Genomic DNA, 13,035 nt, shown 5'->3' with positions numbered 1-13,035 from the left:
AACAAGGAAACTGAGATTTCTTTCTTACTGATCATCGCCAAGGCTTTTGCAGAAGAAAAATTCCCCCAAACCATTCCTCGCTGCAGAGTAGCAGAATGAGAAGGGAAGCATCAAATTTTGATACCTTCTTCGATGTAATAAACGTTGATGGAGCAGCAAGATCTGAGCGAGTGTGCCCAAGTGCAGCATTAAGGGGGAAAAATAAATTAACCTTAGCATTGATTTTACAGACAGACAATACTACATCTTGGAGCACACAATGGAATTTATTACTCAGATGGTAAGAGAGAAGAGAAAAAGCTACTAACCGGCTTCCACATGATAGTGAAGGGTTCCAGTGGCATCAGGGATATGGTTTCAGATACTCACTTCTGAAAAAATAAGATTCAAAACCATGAATTAAAACAATTTTATTAAAAGATTTTATTGTTTAATTCCTTTCAAGAAAGTGATTGGGAGTCAGGCACTCATGAGTTCTCACCTGAGCACTGACACTAATTCTGTGACTTTGAACAAGGTGTGCCTCAGTGTCCTCATATGCAAAATAGGAATAATACAACTACCATATCTAATGAGTTTTTTTGCAAGGCTTAATTAACTTTTGTGTAGCAGTTGGAGATTCTTAAGTGACAATGTGACAGAAGTAGAAAGTATTAACATGCAAACACAAAGTACTGTTAATTGCTTTGGTAGTGTTGGAGTGCTGCTGTAGCTGCGATGGTCCAGGAAATATCCAAGAGGCAAGGATTGGTTTGGGTAATGTCTTTTACTGGGCCGACTGCACGATTGAGATAGACTTGGACAAGCTGTTATATGCAGGGCATGCATTCTTCTTCAGGTCTGCCAGGAGGGAGAAAGATGCTCCAGCATTCAAAAGCTTGTCTCGGTCCATCCCAACCATGCAGTTGGTCCAATAAAAGGTATCGCCCATAAAAACTTCGTCTCTTGTTATTTTCTTTTACCAAAATCGTACGTTTTTTCCCACCCCCCAGAACTGTGGAATTCAGGGAAGTCATTTAAGTGCTTATCTTTCTTTTGTTAAGGATTGTCTCAGATACAGAAATAAGAGAGAGACTAACACAAATTAAGGTTTGGCACAGTCTGTCTCTGAAAATGACTTAATCAGGAGAAAACACAACTTTCCTTTCATTTGTTTGCAACCCAAGTTCTTAGGAGTATTTTTTACAGAAAGTAAGTGATCTAATAAAACCACAAATTTCCATTATGAGTTGTAAGCGTCTGTTGAACTGAACCAAGATGTTTATTCTTTAAGTTACCATGGAGGGATATTGTGCCCCGGGTTTGATCTAAGAAATGAAGACTGACTGCTTTGCAATCTCAAAAGTCCTGCTGAAGTCTACAGCAGTTTTATGTACACAAGAAAAATAAGACTGGGCTGAAAATGTGAAGCTGCATTTCCAGGAAAAAAAAATTAAAGACCTCCCACCTCGGCAATTATAAGGGTCCTTATTAAGCATTTCCATCAAAATCCAGATCTTTTAGGCTACTTTGTGTGGGTAGGTCCTCCTGCATGGAGCCCCTTTAAAGTCATGCAGGGTTATGTATCTGCTTAAGAAAGACCTGGGACTGCAGTGGGAAGGGGGATTTCACATCATTGTTGTTTTACTTCAAGTTTAAAGCATCTATCCAGTTATTCTAAGTAAAACATCCACACACTACATTATGAAACCCAGCCAAGAACAACATACAATTCCACGAGTGGACAGAGGCTAATGACAAATGTTGCAAGAATTCTTGAGCTACCACCTGAAAAAGCATTCAGCAACAAAAAGGGGACTGCATGAATCATCGGGGGGTGATACGGTTTTATGTGCAGAGAATTGTTTTCTCTTCTTGAAAAACTGAAAGGCCATTTTGGCATGAAGAAATTTGAATTTTTGAGATTCACAGAGTGAAATTTCCAGTCATGAACATGGGGAATTTCCACCCAGGGCAAACTTCATTAAGACTCACTCATATGTTTATAAAACAGGAAATAAAATTACCACTTTGACTCTGGGGACAGTGTTGGAGAAAAGGGAACTATGACCAATAGCAAAGAGAGAGAGTTTGTCCTCACAATTTGGACCAACTTTCTTTTTAGGCCATTAAAAATGCTTACACTTGGTTTTGTTTTGTTTTTTTATTTCAAAGAAGCATGTTCTGATCATCTAAATAGCCTTGGGAACAGGGAACAGTAACAGACATATCACTACCTAGATGCATTTATTATGATGATTTTCTTGATACTAGGTACACCTAGCGGCTCTAACAAGATTGAGGATCCATTGTACAAGGTACAGTACACATGTACAGTGCATTACATTTATCATCTCACAAGTTTTTTGCTGACTCAGTTTCTCCATCACCAAAGGAGGAAGTTTGTTAGTGTTTGCAATGGGTATCTACATGCCTAGAACAATTTGCATAACCCTCTTTCACTAGTGGTGTAGAACTGACAGGTTTAGTTTGGGCTGGCGGTAATAAATAAGACCTAATAATACTCTCAGTTATTCAAATAGCCTTACCAAACTCTCAGTTTTATGCATTCAGCCTCACAATGCCCAAGGCAAGGTAGAGCATTGCCATCAACCTCATTTTGCACAGAGAGACTAACCTGACCAAAGTCACACTGGGAATTTGCCGAGGACCAGGGAATCAAATCAAGGTTTTCCCAGTGCCAGGCCAGTACCCAAACCACTGGAGCATCTTTCTCCCTCCTGGCATGGCTGAAGCTAAAGGAAGAACAAAGCATTTTAGGGACGTTTTGTGCCTGAAGATCCTTTCAAGGATGCTGTGGGGCATCCACACAAAGTTAGCACTGTTAGGTGTACAAACATGATTCACAAGATAAACGGAAAGATTTCAAATAGGAATCCATAGTGTTAAAACCACTCTGACCTGTTGTGGTCTTTTTGAGTTTTTTGCAACTCAAGAATTGCTCTATTTTTCTGCAGTAAAAAAAAAAAAAACACCAGTAGAAAGTAAGAATCAGTATTTTCCAAAGGGTACCTTGAGTCTGAAAAGTTTGAGCTCCATTGCATTAGAGAGAGATTATCTGCACCCCCTCCCTCCCCTTTTTTTTTTAGCTTCAGCAAAAGAGTTGCTGTATTCTTGATAGCTTTTCTGATCTCCTGTTGAAGATTTGCTAACTCTCGTTTTTTCTTACAGGACAAAAAGACTGAGGGGACAATGTGGCAAAAGTTAAAGCACTAAGGATCAAACAATCTGTAAAATTAGGTGCCCAGAGAGATTAGGAATGGAGGAGCACTGCCGCTAAGGGTCCCCTTCTGTTAGAAGAGGGGTTTATTACCCCATGTTGTCTGAAATGCATGTTCTTCACACTCCGGATCTGAGATTTTAAAAATTATTTGTTGGTTTGTTTTGTTCAACAGAAACCAAAACCACAGAGCTGTTTTACCCAGTTCCACTGAGTTACATCCTTTCACTCTACAGTCTTAGAGATCAACAGGCAGACTACAAAAAGTGGGCAGATAAGAATAAGATGGGGTTCAACGTAGACAAATGCAGGGTGCTGCACCTTGGGAGAAGGAATCCACAGCATACATACAGGTGGGGGAGTTCCCTTCTTGAAAGCACAGAGGCGGAAAGGGATGTCAGAGTCATTATTGACTCCAAGATGAACATGAGCCGCCAATGCCAGACCACAGCCAGCAAGGCCAACCATACCTTGTTGTGCATCCAAAGGTGCATCTCAAGCCGGTCCAGAGAGGTGATCCTCCTCCTCTATGCAACTTCAGTCAGACCGCAGTTGGAGCACTGTGTCCAGTACTGAGCGCCGCACTTCAAAAGGGATGTGGCCAGCCTGGAGAGGGTTCAGAGAAGGGCCACACACTTGGTGAGAGGGCAGCAGGACAGGCAAGGGGAGGCTGAGGAGGCTGCCTACAAACTCATCAGGGAGGATCAACAGCAAATAGGTAGAGCCCTTTTCTCCCCAGCACCACCTGGGGTGACAAGGAACAATGGTAATAAGCTGAAGGAGGATAGGTTTAGGTTAGAGATCAGAAGGCAATATTTTACAGTTAGGGTGGCCAACATCTGGAACCAACTTCCCAGGGAAGTGGTCCTTGCCCCTACCTTGGGCAAATTCAAGAGGAGGTTGGACGATCACCTGTCTGGGGTCTTGTGAACCCAGCGTTCATTCCTGCCTGTGACAGGGGTCAGGCTAGATGATCTGTTCAGGTCCCTCCTGACCCTAGCTACTATGAAACTAGGGAACAGCACCCTCCCATCCAGGTGATATCTCCCCCTGTCTCTTGGAAAGACATCTGCAGGCTTTCTGTTTGGGTCATAGCATCACAGAAAATTAGGGCTGGAAGGGACCTCAAGAGGTCACATCTAGTCCAACCCCTGCTCCAACAAGACCATCCCCAACTAGATCATCCCAGCCAAGGCTTTGTCCAGACAGGTTTTAAAAACCTCCCAGGATGGAGAGTCCACCACCTCTTTGGGTAAACCGTTCCACAGCCTTACTATCGTCCTTGGGAGAAAGTTCTTCCTAATAGCTAGCCTCGACTTCCCTTGCTGCAACTTGAGCCCATTGCTCCTTGTTCTGCCTTTTGCCACCACTGAGAACAGCCCAGCTCCATCCTCTTTGGAGCCCCCCTGCAGGGAGTTGAAAGCTGCTATTAAATCCCCTCTCAGTCTTCTCTTCTCCAAACTAAATACGCCCCGTTTCCTTAGTTTCTCCTCACCAGTCATGTGCCCCAGTTCCCTAACCATTTTCATTTCCCTCCCCTGGACTCTCTCTAACTTGCCCACATCCTTTCCTCTGAACTCTTGCTCAGCACCAACCAGCAGGTAAAAGCCTGCTGAGCTCTAAGGCTCACCAGGTACACTTTTCAACACAGTCGACTTCTTTTTAACTCTTACCAGGCCAGAATATACCACTGCAGTAATGTACAAAGGCAATGAGGATTTCTCCTTAAGGCAAGCTCAAGAGACAGTACTTTTGGGCTAGCTGGATTCTTCTCTTTAACCCCTCAGGGCAAGCAGACCCTATTACCCAGGCCCCCGTTAATATAGAATGATTTACAACAATAGAAACAGATAATGAAACATTGCATGAACAAGCTATATAGAAAACAGTGCATAACCCACACTCACAAACCATATAACTGTACAGAAGAAACGCTTGCAAACTAATAAAACTAAAGGATACAGAAGTCGGACTCGATGATCTATTGAGGTCCCTTCCGACCCTAACATCTATGAATCTACATATGACAGACATGTTATCATCTAAATCGGGGCGGGCAATTATTTTGGTCAGAGAGCTGCTTACTAAGTTTTGGCAAGTCATCGAGGGCCGCATGACAGGCAGCCCAGGGCAGATAAATATTAATTTTCTAAATTTTTTAGGGGCCCTGTGAGCCGGACAGAATGGCCTGGTGGGCCGCATTTTGCCCACCCCCAATCTAAATGCACATATATGTAAGCCAAAGATGAAAAGCCTGCCAACTATGCCAGAAAAGGGATGCGTTTCACCTAAGCATTATATTTGAACTGTTGAAAAAGCCACCCCCACACATACTTTGTACTGTATGCTTTTGGGTTGACTGGAATTTGTACCGTCAAGAATCACAACACTGGACAAGGTGCAGCAAGTAACGGTCATGTCATCTCTTCTAGCTCGTGGTACACGCACAGAAATTCCACGTCTTGCTGTGCATCTAAATAATATACCTACCTCAAGCCTGGACTTTCCGCTTGAGCTGAGAATGCCAGTGTGCTATCCATTCTTCATTCAAATCATTCCTTCTAACTTTTTACGTTACTTGCAGAAAATGATGAAATAATTTTAAAAAATAATAATATCCAGGGACCTTTTCCCTAGGGATTTTCAGGCAAGTCAGGTCATCTGTCTGGCTACAGTTCAATAAAGCATTTAACCATGTGCTTTACGCTATGCAAAGAAGTCCTGCCAAAATCGGTGGTGCTTCACTTGCAGCACATGAATGATATACTCAGGCTAAATAAAAATGAAATATTTTTCAACTCATGTAAGAATTTCCACATGGAAAAGTGGCAGGAATTGCTAAATTGATTTGGAAAGCAATTTACATTGGTAAAGTGTCTGTGCTCACCAGCTCTACCAGAGAGTGCTATAATATGAAATATGTAAGTGATTTTACCTTTTATACCAACCTCCATTGTATAACCCCAACTTTCAGTCCCACACAATGGACCTGATCTTGCATAGAGTTGTACCAAAATAATTGAAGTTTGAATTCACTCCTTTCTTATTTCAGTGACTGTCTGTGTACTGATTTTTATTTCAAATTCTGTCTTATATAACAACAAAATGGACAGGTTTACTTTGGAAAAAGGCGCCACCACTCAGATTTGTTCTGAAAGACCTAGCGTTGCCAATTAAAATGGATTTAATTAGTTAAGAACAAATTTATGAACAAACCAGCTCTGATAAATCTCTTTACCTAACCATATCAGCTGAAGAGATCAATGCTTGGACCCAAGCCAAGAAATGAAAGTTGAAGAAAAATGCTGTCACCTGAACCTTTTTTTCCACTTTAACAGAAGACAGTGGCACAGTAAAACTACCCCTACTCATCCACCTTTGCACATCCTGTCAAGCAGTCCTCTGATTGGAAACCTGAAAAGTTTTGAGAGTAATTGCATTTTAAATTTTAGGCCCTTATTAGTCAACTTTTGGACAAGAAGGAAAAGTGTGTGATGATTCCTGTCACCTCTGCACTCCTCTCTTAAAATTAAAAAAGATTCCAGGATCAATCTTTGCATGCTCACTAGGCCTGCGTGAAGTAGCTAGTATTCGCTTCAGATACAGCTGATTCGGGGGACAGTGATTCGATTCGGTGATTCCAATCACTGCCCTGATTCAATTCAGCTGAATCTGATTCAGAGATTCGGCAGTAGCTGAATCTCCGAATCAGCCAGGACAGGCCTATCCCCTGCCCCCTCCCAGCCCCACAATGGCCACCCCAGCTCCTGGCACTTGTAAAAAAAAATCCCTGACTCACCATGTGCTGCCAGGTGGGGGGCAAGCCCCCCTTTGCTCCCCCAGCGCCACCGGGGCCAGCTCCTGCCCTCTAAGAAAAAAACCCCTGAGAACCCCCCCCCCCCCCAGTCTCACTGCTCCTGCAGCCCCCCATTGCCCTGTACCATGTGGGGGGCTCTGCATGAGCCCCCAAAGCCCTGAGGAGCAGAGAGTCCCAGGGCTTTTCTTGGCTTTTTTTTCTTCTTCTTAAAGGGCCAGAGCTGGCCTGGGCAGGGCACCTGTAGGGGGGGCTGGGGGAGTGAGGGGGGGGGCAGCAGGGATTGCCCCCTGCCTGGCACCATCCAGTGAGCACCATGGCTTTTTTTTAAAGTACTGAGCTGGGGTGGGTGGGGGTCGGAGGGGCTGGCAGGGGTCCCCCCGTGGTCCTCTCCCCCACCCCTAATACTTACCAGCTCGGAGGGCTGCGGCAGGTGGGGACTGCCCAAATCATCAAAGCTCTCCGAATCTTTTCTAAAGATTCGGAGAGCTTTGAATTGATTCGGACCTTTAAACTGCCCCCCTGATTTGATTCAGCTTCGGAGATTCAGCCACTGAATCTCCTCCGAATCAAATCGCCTCCCCAAGCTTCGCACAGCCCTAATGCTCACTTATCTAGGACACTTGGAAGTTGCTCCATCACTCGTTCCCACCAGAAGTAACTGCTGCATCATTACCAAGCCCTAAAGACCAGCTTTGCCCAAACCCTGAGAAACCAAAAGTGTCATGCAAGGGCAGTGATAGAGAGAGAGAGACAGTCTGTACACAAAGCACTCAGAAACTTGACAGCTTCAGCCTGCATTTCCTATTTTATTTCCTTGTTACCTGCAACAGGGGAAAAAACAACTTTGTATTTCCCCCTGCCCACACACTGTCTGTTCTGCTGGTGACAGCAGCTCAGACAAGCTGCAGATTTTTGGTTTTGCTTGTCCCAGACCAATTTTGTGTCAAATGATCTAAGGCAAAATCCTTTGCTTACAGGGTGGTCCTGTGCAATAGGGGCGAGGCAGTACCAGGATGCACCAACATACAGGGCAGGGTGTGATGGGTCAGGCTAGTCAGTGATGTGGACAATACAGGCACAGGGCTGCAAGAATGGATCAAGTACCAGATTGGGTTAGGTCTCCGAGTGCTTCCACGACTTGATCAGGCCAATTAGAAGAATATTTTCAAGGCAAAAATGGACATTCTGTAGGGAACCGGGCATCAAAAGGTCTCCAAAACCTTTGAAAATAGTTGCCTTAACTGCCCCAAGTCTAGGTACATTTCTCTGAAGAAAGGTACATATTAAAATAGAGGCTGGGGCACAGTGGCAGTGTGGTCAAAGCAGTTTCCTGTGAGCAGCAGACATACAAGTGCGAGCCCCGTTTCTGACTGGCTGAAGGCTCCCTCCAGTGCTGTAGTGGGGGCCGCGGGGGGAAGAGCGGGGCGATCGCCCCATGTGCTGAACCAAAGGGACGCCATGGGCACTGCCCAGCCGGGGTGCAGTGCAGGACAGAGCTGCAAGTGGTTCAGCTGGGGTGGGGGGCACAGGGACTGGGGGAGGGTGGCTCCCCCTGCTGCGTGCAGTCCTGGGCAAGCATGGAGAGGCGTGTGCCCCCTGGATCTGTGTGCAGGGCGAGGGTGGGCTGCAGGCTTTGTCCTGGGGGCCAAACTCCCTTGCCACAGTACGGGCTCCCTCTGGTCAGCCCAGATATAAATGGATACTTGACCATTTGGGCTGGGGAGTCAAAGGCAGATGAATATGATGCTGGCTACATCATTCTCCCGTGTGCTGTTGGCTAAGAAACCCACGTGCCTTTGTCACAGAAGGCAGACAGGAATTTGGCTTGGGTGGATCCTTAATTTTTAATACTAGACTGCCTAACAGAATGAGGTCCGTGACCAGAGTTCTTATGGGCTCGATCAATGCCTGATGAAGGGTGTTTGTGCCCGAAAGCTTGCAATTAAAGACCTTTTTTTTGCAAAAATCTTGTTGTTCTAATAAAAGATATCATCTCTGCTATGAGTCCCAATTGCCTTAGGGGCTATAGTGATGCAGAAAATAGTAAGTGAAGCCAAAGCCCATCACTAAAGGAGACAAAGGCCATTAGAGGCAAGGCGTTCCATGTTAGCGCTCTGATCTTTGGGGGACAGCTCCTGAGGAGGCCTATATATAACAGTGTGGATCTGTTTGCTTTTAGACTACACTGCAAGGCTGCTTTGTCTTGTCCCAACCCTGCCTGTGAAGAGATGCATGCTGAGCAGCAAAAACGTGGGAACCAAGTGAGGAGGCTGACTAATTTTTTTTTTTGTTAGTGTTACAGTAAAAGGTGCCAATTATATGAGTCACCAGGACAAAATTCCAGAGAGAGAGTCATTTACCCTCATGGAGTAACTACATCCAGCTGGTTGCTCAGGGTGTTGTTACTCTAATGGATTTGGAGCTGCCCTGTAATAATTTATTGATATTGGGATATGGGGATGCTATAGGATGCATACTTTATAGTGGTTGAATTTAATAGAAGGCAGTCTGGAAAAGAAAATGGCTCCAGATAAACTACTTCTCAGCAAACACTTAAGATGCAAAGGATGAGAACATTGGAGACCATCCTTTTTTCCATTTTGGGATTTTCTAGGTGAGTTGTGCTGATGCATGGGCACCCACAGTGGTGTGCGGAGAAGCAGGGCTCGTCTATGACACCATCCACAGTTTAATAAGAAGGATGTGTGCATGGACTGTTTTGTGGCTTGAAAATACTTTCTCTAAGGCTCTGCCCTGACCTCTGGGTTACAAGAAGGCAGCCTGGTCACAGTCCACCACAGGCTGGAGACTCCCCATGGCAAGAACTGCACGTAGCAGAAGTCAGTTAGACCTGGAGGGTAAGCATGGCCAATACCCAGGAGGTTATATTATAACCCAGTCTAGAAGCGGCAGAACGACACAACTTGCATATCAGGAGATGCATAAGTACAAGTCCTGACACTCAATAGGGTGCACCAGGAGACACCAGGAAGGGAACAGAAGTGCAGTTCACTTCATAACTGCAACATGAAAAAGCATTTTCTTCTGCTCGAGCAAGCAGACGCACACTTCCTGAGCTCCTTCATGTTGCACCTTTCTAGGCCACGTGGGCCCAGCTGCTCTTAAGGGGGATGCAGAGGTTGAGGAAAAAAAAAAAAAGGCAATACTGGTTTGCTCAACAACTGCAAATAGGCAGAAACCAAGGTCTCACGTATATGAGAAAATTGTTCCGATTTAGTTACATCAGGTTGGAAACTGCAGCCGCTCCCTTGTGCGGCATGTGGATGGCAATAACTTCTGAGCTATATGGAAAAAGCATTTCTCTCTCTTTGTGCAGAATACCGACTTAACAGAACACAAAACCTTCAAGCCCCAAATCCTTTTTTAGTTCTCTTTGGAGATCAGGTTTTCATTTGTTTGTTTTTTTAATTAAAAATAGGGTAAGGTTTTTTGCTGAAAAAAAAAGATAAATCAAAAAGCATTTTTTAATTTTTAAATGAAAAAATGCTTAGTTCTCCAGTTTGGGGTATTCAGGCTCCTTGTCAGAAAATAGTTAGGGAAAACCAGACATTTTTCTGCAACTTCTTTTTTTTTTGTTTTGGTTTTTTCCTTTAAAAAAAAAAAAAAAAAAAAAAAAAGATTTTTTTCCTTTAAAAAAAAAAAAAGATTTTTTTCCTTTAAAAAAAAAAAAAAAAAAAGATTTTTTTCCTTTAAAAAAAAAAAAAAAAAAAAAGATTTTTTTCCTTTAAAAAAAAAAAAAAAAAGATTTTTTTCCTTTAAAAAAAAAAAAAAGATTTTTTTCCTTTAAAAAAAAAAAAAAGTCTCATTAGAAAACATTCCACCAGTCTTACTACAGACACACATACTGGACAGCATAACTAATTGTTAAAGAGTCACATTGGAAAATTCACACTTGTGAATATTAAATCACCTCAAAGTATGACGTCTTCTGGTTGAGGATTCTGATTTCAGTGCCACTTAAAAGCAGGAGGAGGAGTTAACTTATTTTGTCTGGATTTTTATATAACTTTAATTGGCAGAACTCAAGAGGAGACAGAATTTATTTTCTGCAATTAGATCTCAGGCCCTAGGTCTAGGAAAAAAATAATATTTAAAAGATGTGTTAATCAGGGACTAAAAAAAGAAAAGTAAAGAAACCAGCCACACATCTGCTCAGTACTAAATTTCTTAGCTTTCCACTTTAGCCTGATGTCTCCCTTCTGCACAGTGGGAGCTAAAGCAGCCTCGCAGGAGACTTAATTCAAGATAAGACCTCTCTGATTTGGTTTCTTTGCATTAACTCATATGCATCACTGTTACCCTCTGCTGGATGGAGTCAAAGGATGGCTTAACTCTATCATCACGAGCCCTAAGCGTAGTAGTTTTGCACCCTATAGGCCCCAAAGGCCATTGGCTGCCTCCGTCATCTTCATGCAACGCACAGGAAGGGATGTCTTCATCCTCTGCTTTTAACTTCTGTAGATTTGACACCACATCATCTAGCCACCTTCGTCTTCATCTTCCAGGTGGCCTTCCCCGCTGCAGTCCCTCAAGGAACATTTTCTTTGGTGTCCAGATCACTTCCACTCTTTGAACATGGCCCAGCCGCTGTAGTCATTCTGGTCTGATTTCCCGTATCGGTGTTGAGTTTCTGTACAACTGATATCTCATTTTTACTTCTAATGCACCATTCTTGAGCTGTGGGATCATGCTGTGCACCAAAGTTTTTCTGTAAAAAAAACAACAAAACTTTCTTTTGGAATGAGGTAATAGTATCTTGTTTGCTTGTGAGAGAGCCCAGCTTTGACTCCCACAGAGTATACATGGCCTGATGATGGTTTTATAGACTTGAAGCTGCGTTTTCTTTTGGATGAGCTTGGATGACAGGAGTTTGTGCAGTGCAAAGGAGTCTCCATCTTCCTGCTTCTATTCTTCCTTTATGTTTCCATCCCATGCTGCGATAGAACCGAAGTACGTGAAGTGGGTCACCGACTTCAAGCTTGTGGTTTATTGCTACGCGAGGTCTCCGAGTTTCTGATGTCTTATTTACCAGCAGATACTGCATTTGTATATTTGTTCATTTGTAGTCCAGTTTTCTTTGCCTCATTTGTTAGCTAGGTATACAGAGCTTCTACATCATTCATATTTTCACAGATGGGAGCTATATCATCAGCATATGTAAGAACTTCATGCTTTCCATTCAGTTGAACGCCTCTTCTAATGTTATTTATGCTTTTGATTACTTTTTCCAGTGTCAGGTTGAATAGAATAGGAGACAGACTTATCATCGGCCCAAACACACCTCTTAAATCCAAAAACTCAAGGATCCTTTCTCCAGTTTCATGGGGCAGGTCCCGTGCTTCTTGATGCAGGAAAAAAAAAAATCTCACTGTCACCACAACACTTTAGATGGTCACAGTGTGCAGCAGAGAAATGACTAAGGCCCAAGTTATGGTACAGTAAACAGGAGACTCAAAGCGTGAGAAATAAAACCAAATGAAGGGTTGTTTTTTTGTCTTAGATTGCCTGGTTTCTATGCACAGAGTAGCACGTAAAAGCCAAACACCTGGGAGGTTTGTGAATCCCCCCCAGACATCAGATTTGACAGGACACATTAAAAGGTGTCACCAGCCAGAGAATTTCCTCTCTGCTCCTGCACTGACCACACACCCACCCACTCTTTCATTTTGCAAGGTTACTTTAGGATGCTCTGAGGAACTGAGAGGCTCAACCAACTGTGTCAAGAAAAGCTTGTAAAGAAAAGGAGCATTAAAAACATACCCAGCTGCTACACATGTGATTATTTTGTGGCAAAAGAAAGAGAGATACACAGACCTTTTTACACTAAAAATACACCCTGCCTCCTTCTCAGACTTCTCCTTTTAAAGCCACATTTTGCAATCTGTGCTATTTCGCAGGCTGTCCCACATCTCTCTTTCACTTGTTTGCTAGCCAGACTGGAGCCAGACTGTCCATCCTTTGTCTTAAGCTCCTACTC

The 13,035-nt window shown here is 43.5% G+C and overlaps 1 protein-coding gene across 4 annotated transcripts in view; it reads right to left on the bottom strand.

Annotated features, from left to right (window-relative positions):
* PIK3CD (phosphatidylinositol-4,5-bisphosphate 3-kinase catalytic subunit delta) overlaps positions 1-13,035 on the bottom strand; it is an 86,566-nt gene that overhangs the window by 49,507 nt on the left and 24,024 nt on the right. For 2 of the 4 annotated variants that reach the window (XM_059716400.1, XM_059716397.1), the window contains exons 4-6: positions 3,691-3,826; positions 2,618-2,735; positions 309-371 (exon numbers count right to left, since the gene is read on the bottom strand). The gene's annotated coding sequence lies outside the window, so the exon portion shown is untranslated. The remainder of the gene's footprint in view (positions 1-308; positions 372-2,617; positions 2,736-3,690; positions 3,827-13,035) is intronic. The other 2 variants (XM_059716398.1, XM_059716399.1) reach the window with 2 other exon arrangements.

This window comes from Alligator mississippiensis, chromosome 13 (genome assembly GCF_030867095.1).
Source record: "Alligator mississippiensis isolate rAllMis1 chromosome 13, rAllMis1, whole genome shotgun sequence".
In the NCBI taxonomy this organism is placed as follows: Eukaryota; Metazoa; Chordata; order Crocodylia; family Alligatoridae; genus Alligator; species Alligator mississippiensis.
The sequence above is the reverse complement of the archived record's forward strand: the minus strand, read 5'-3'. Positions and strand labels throughout refer to the sequence as shown.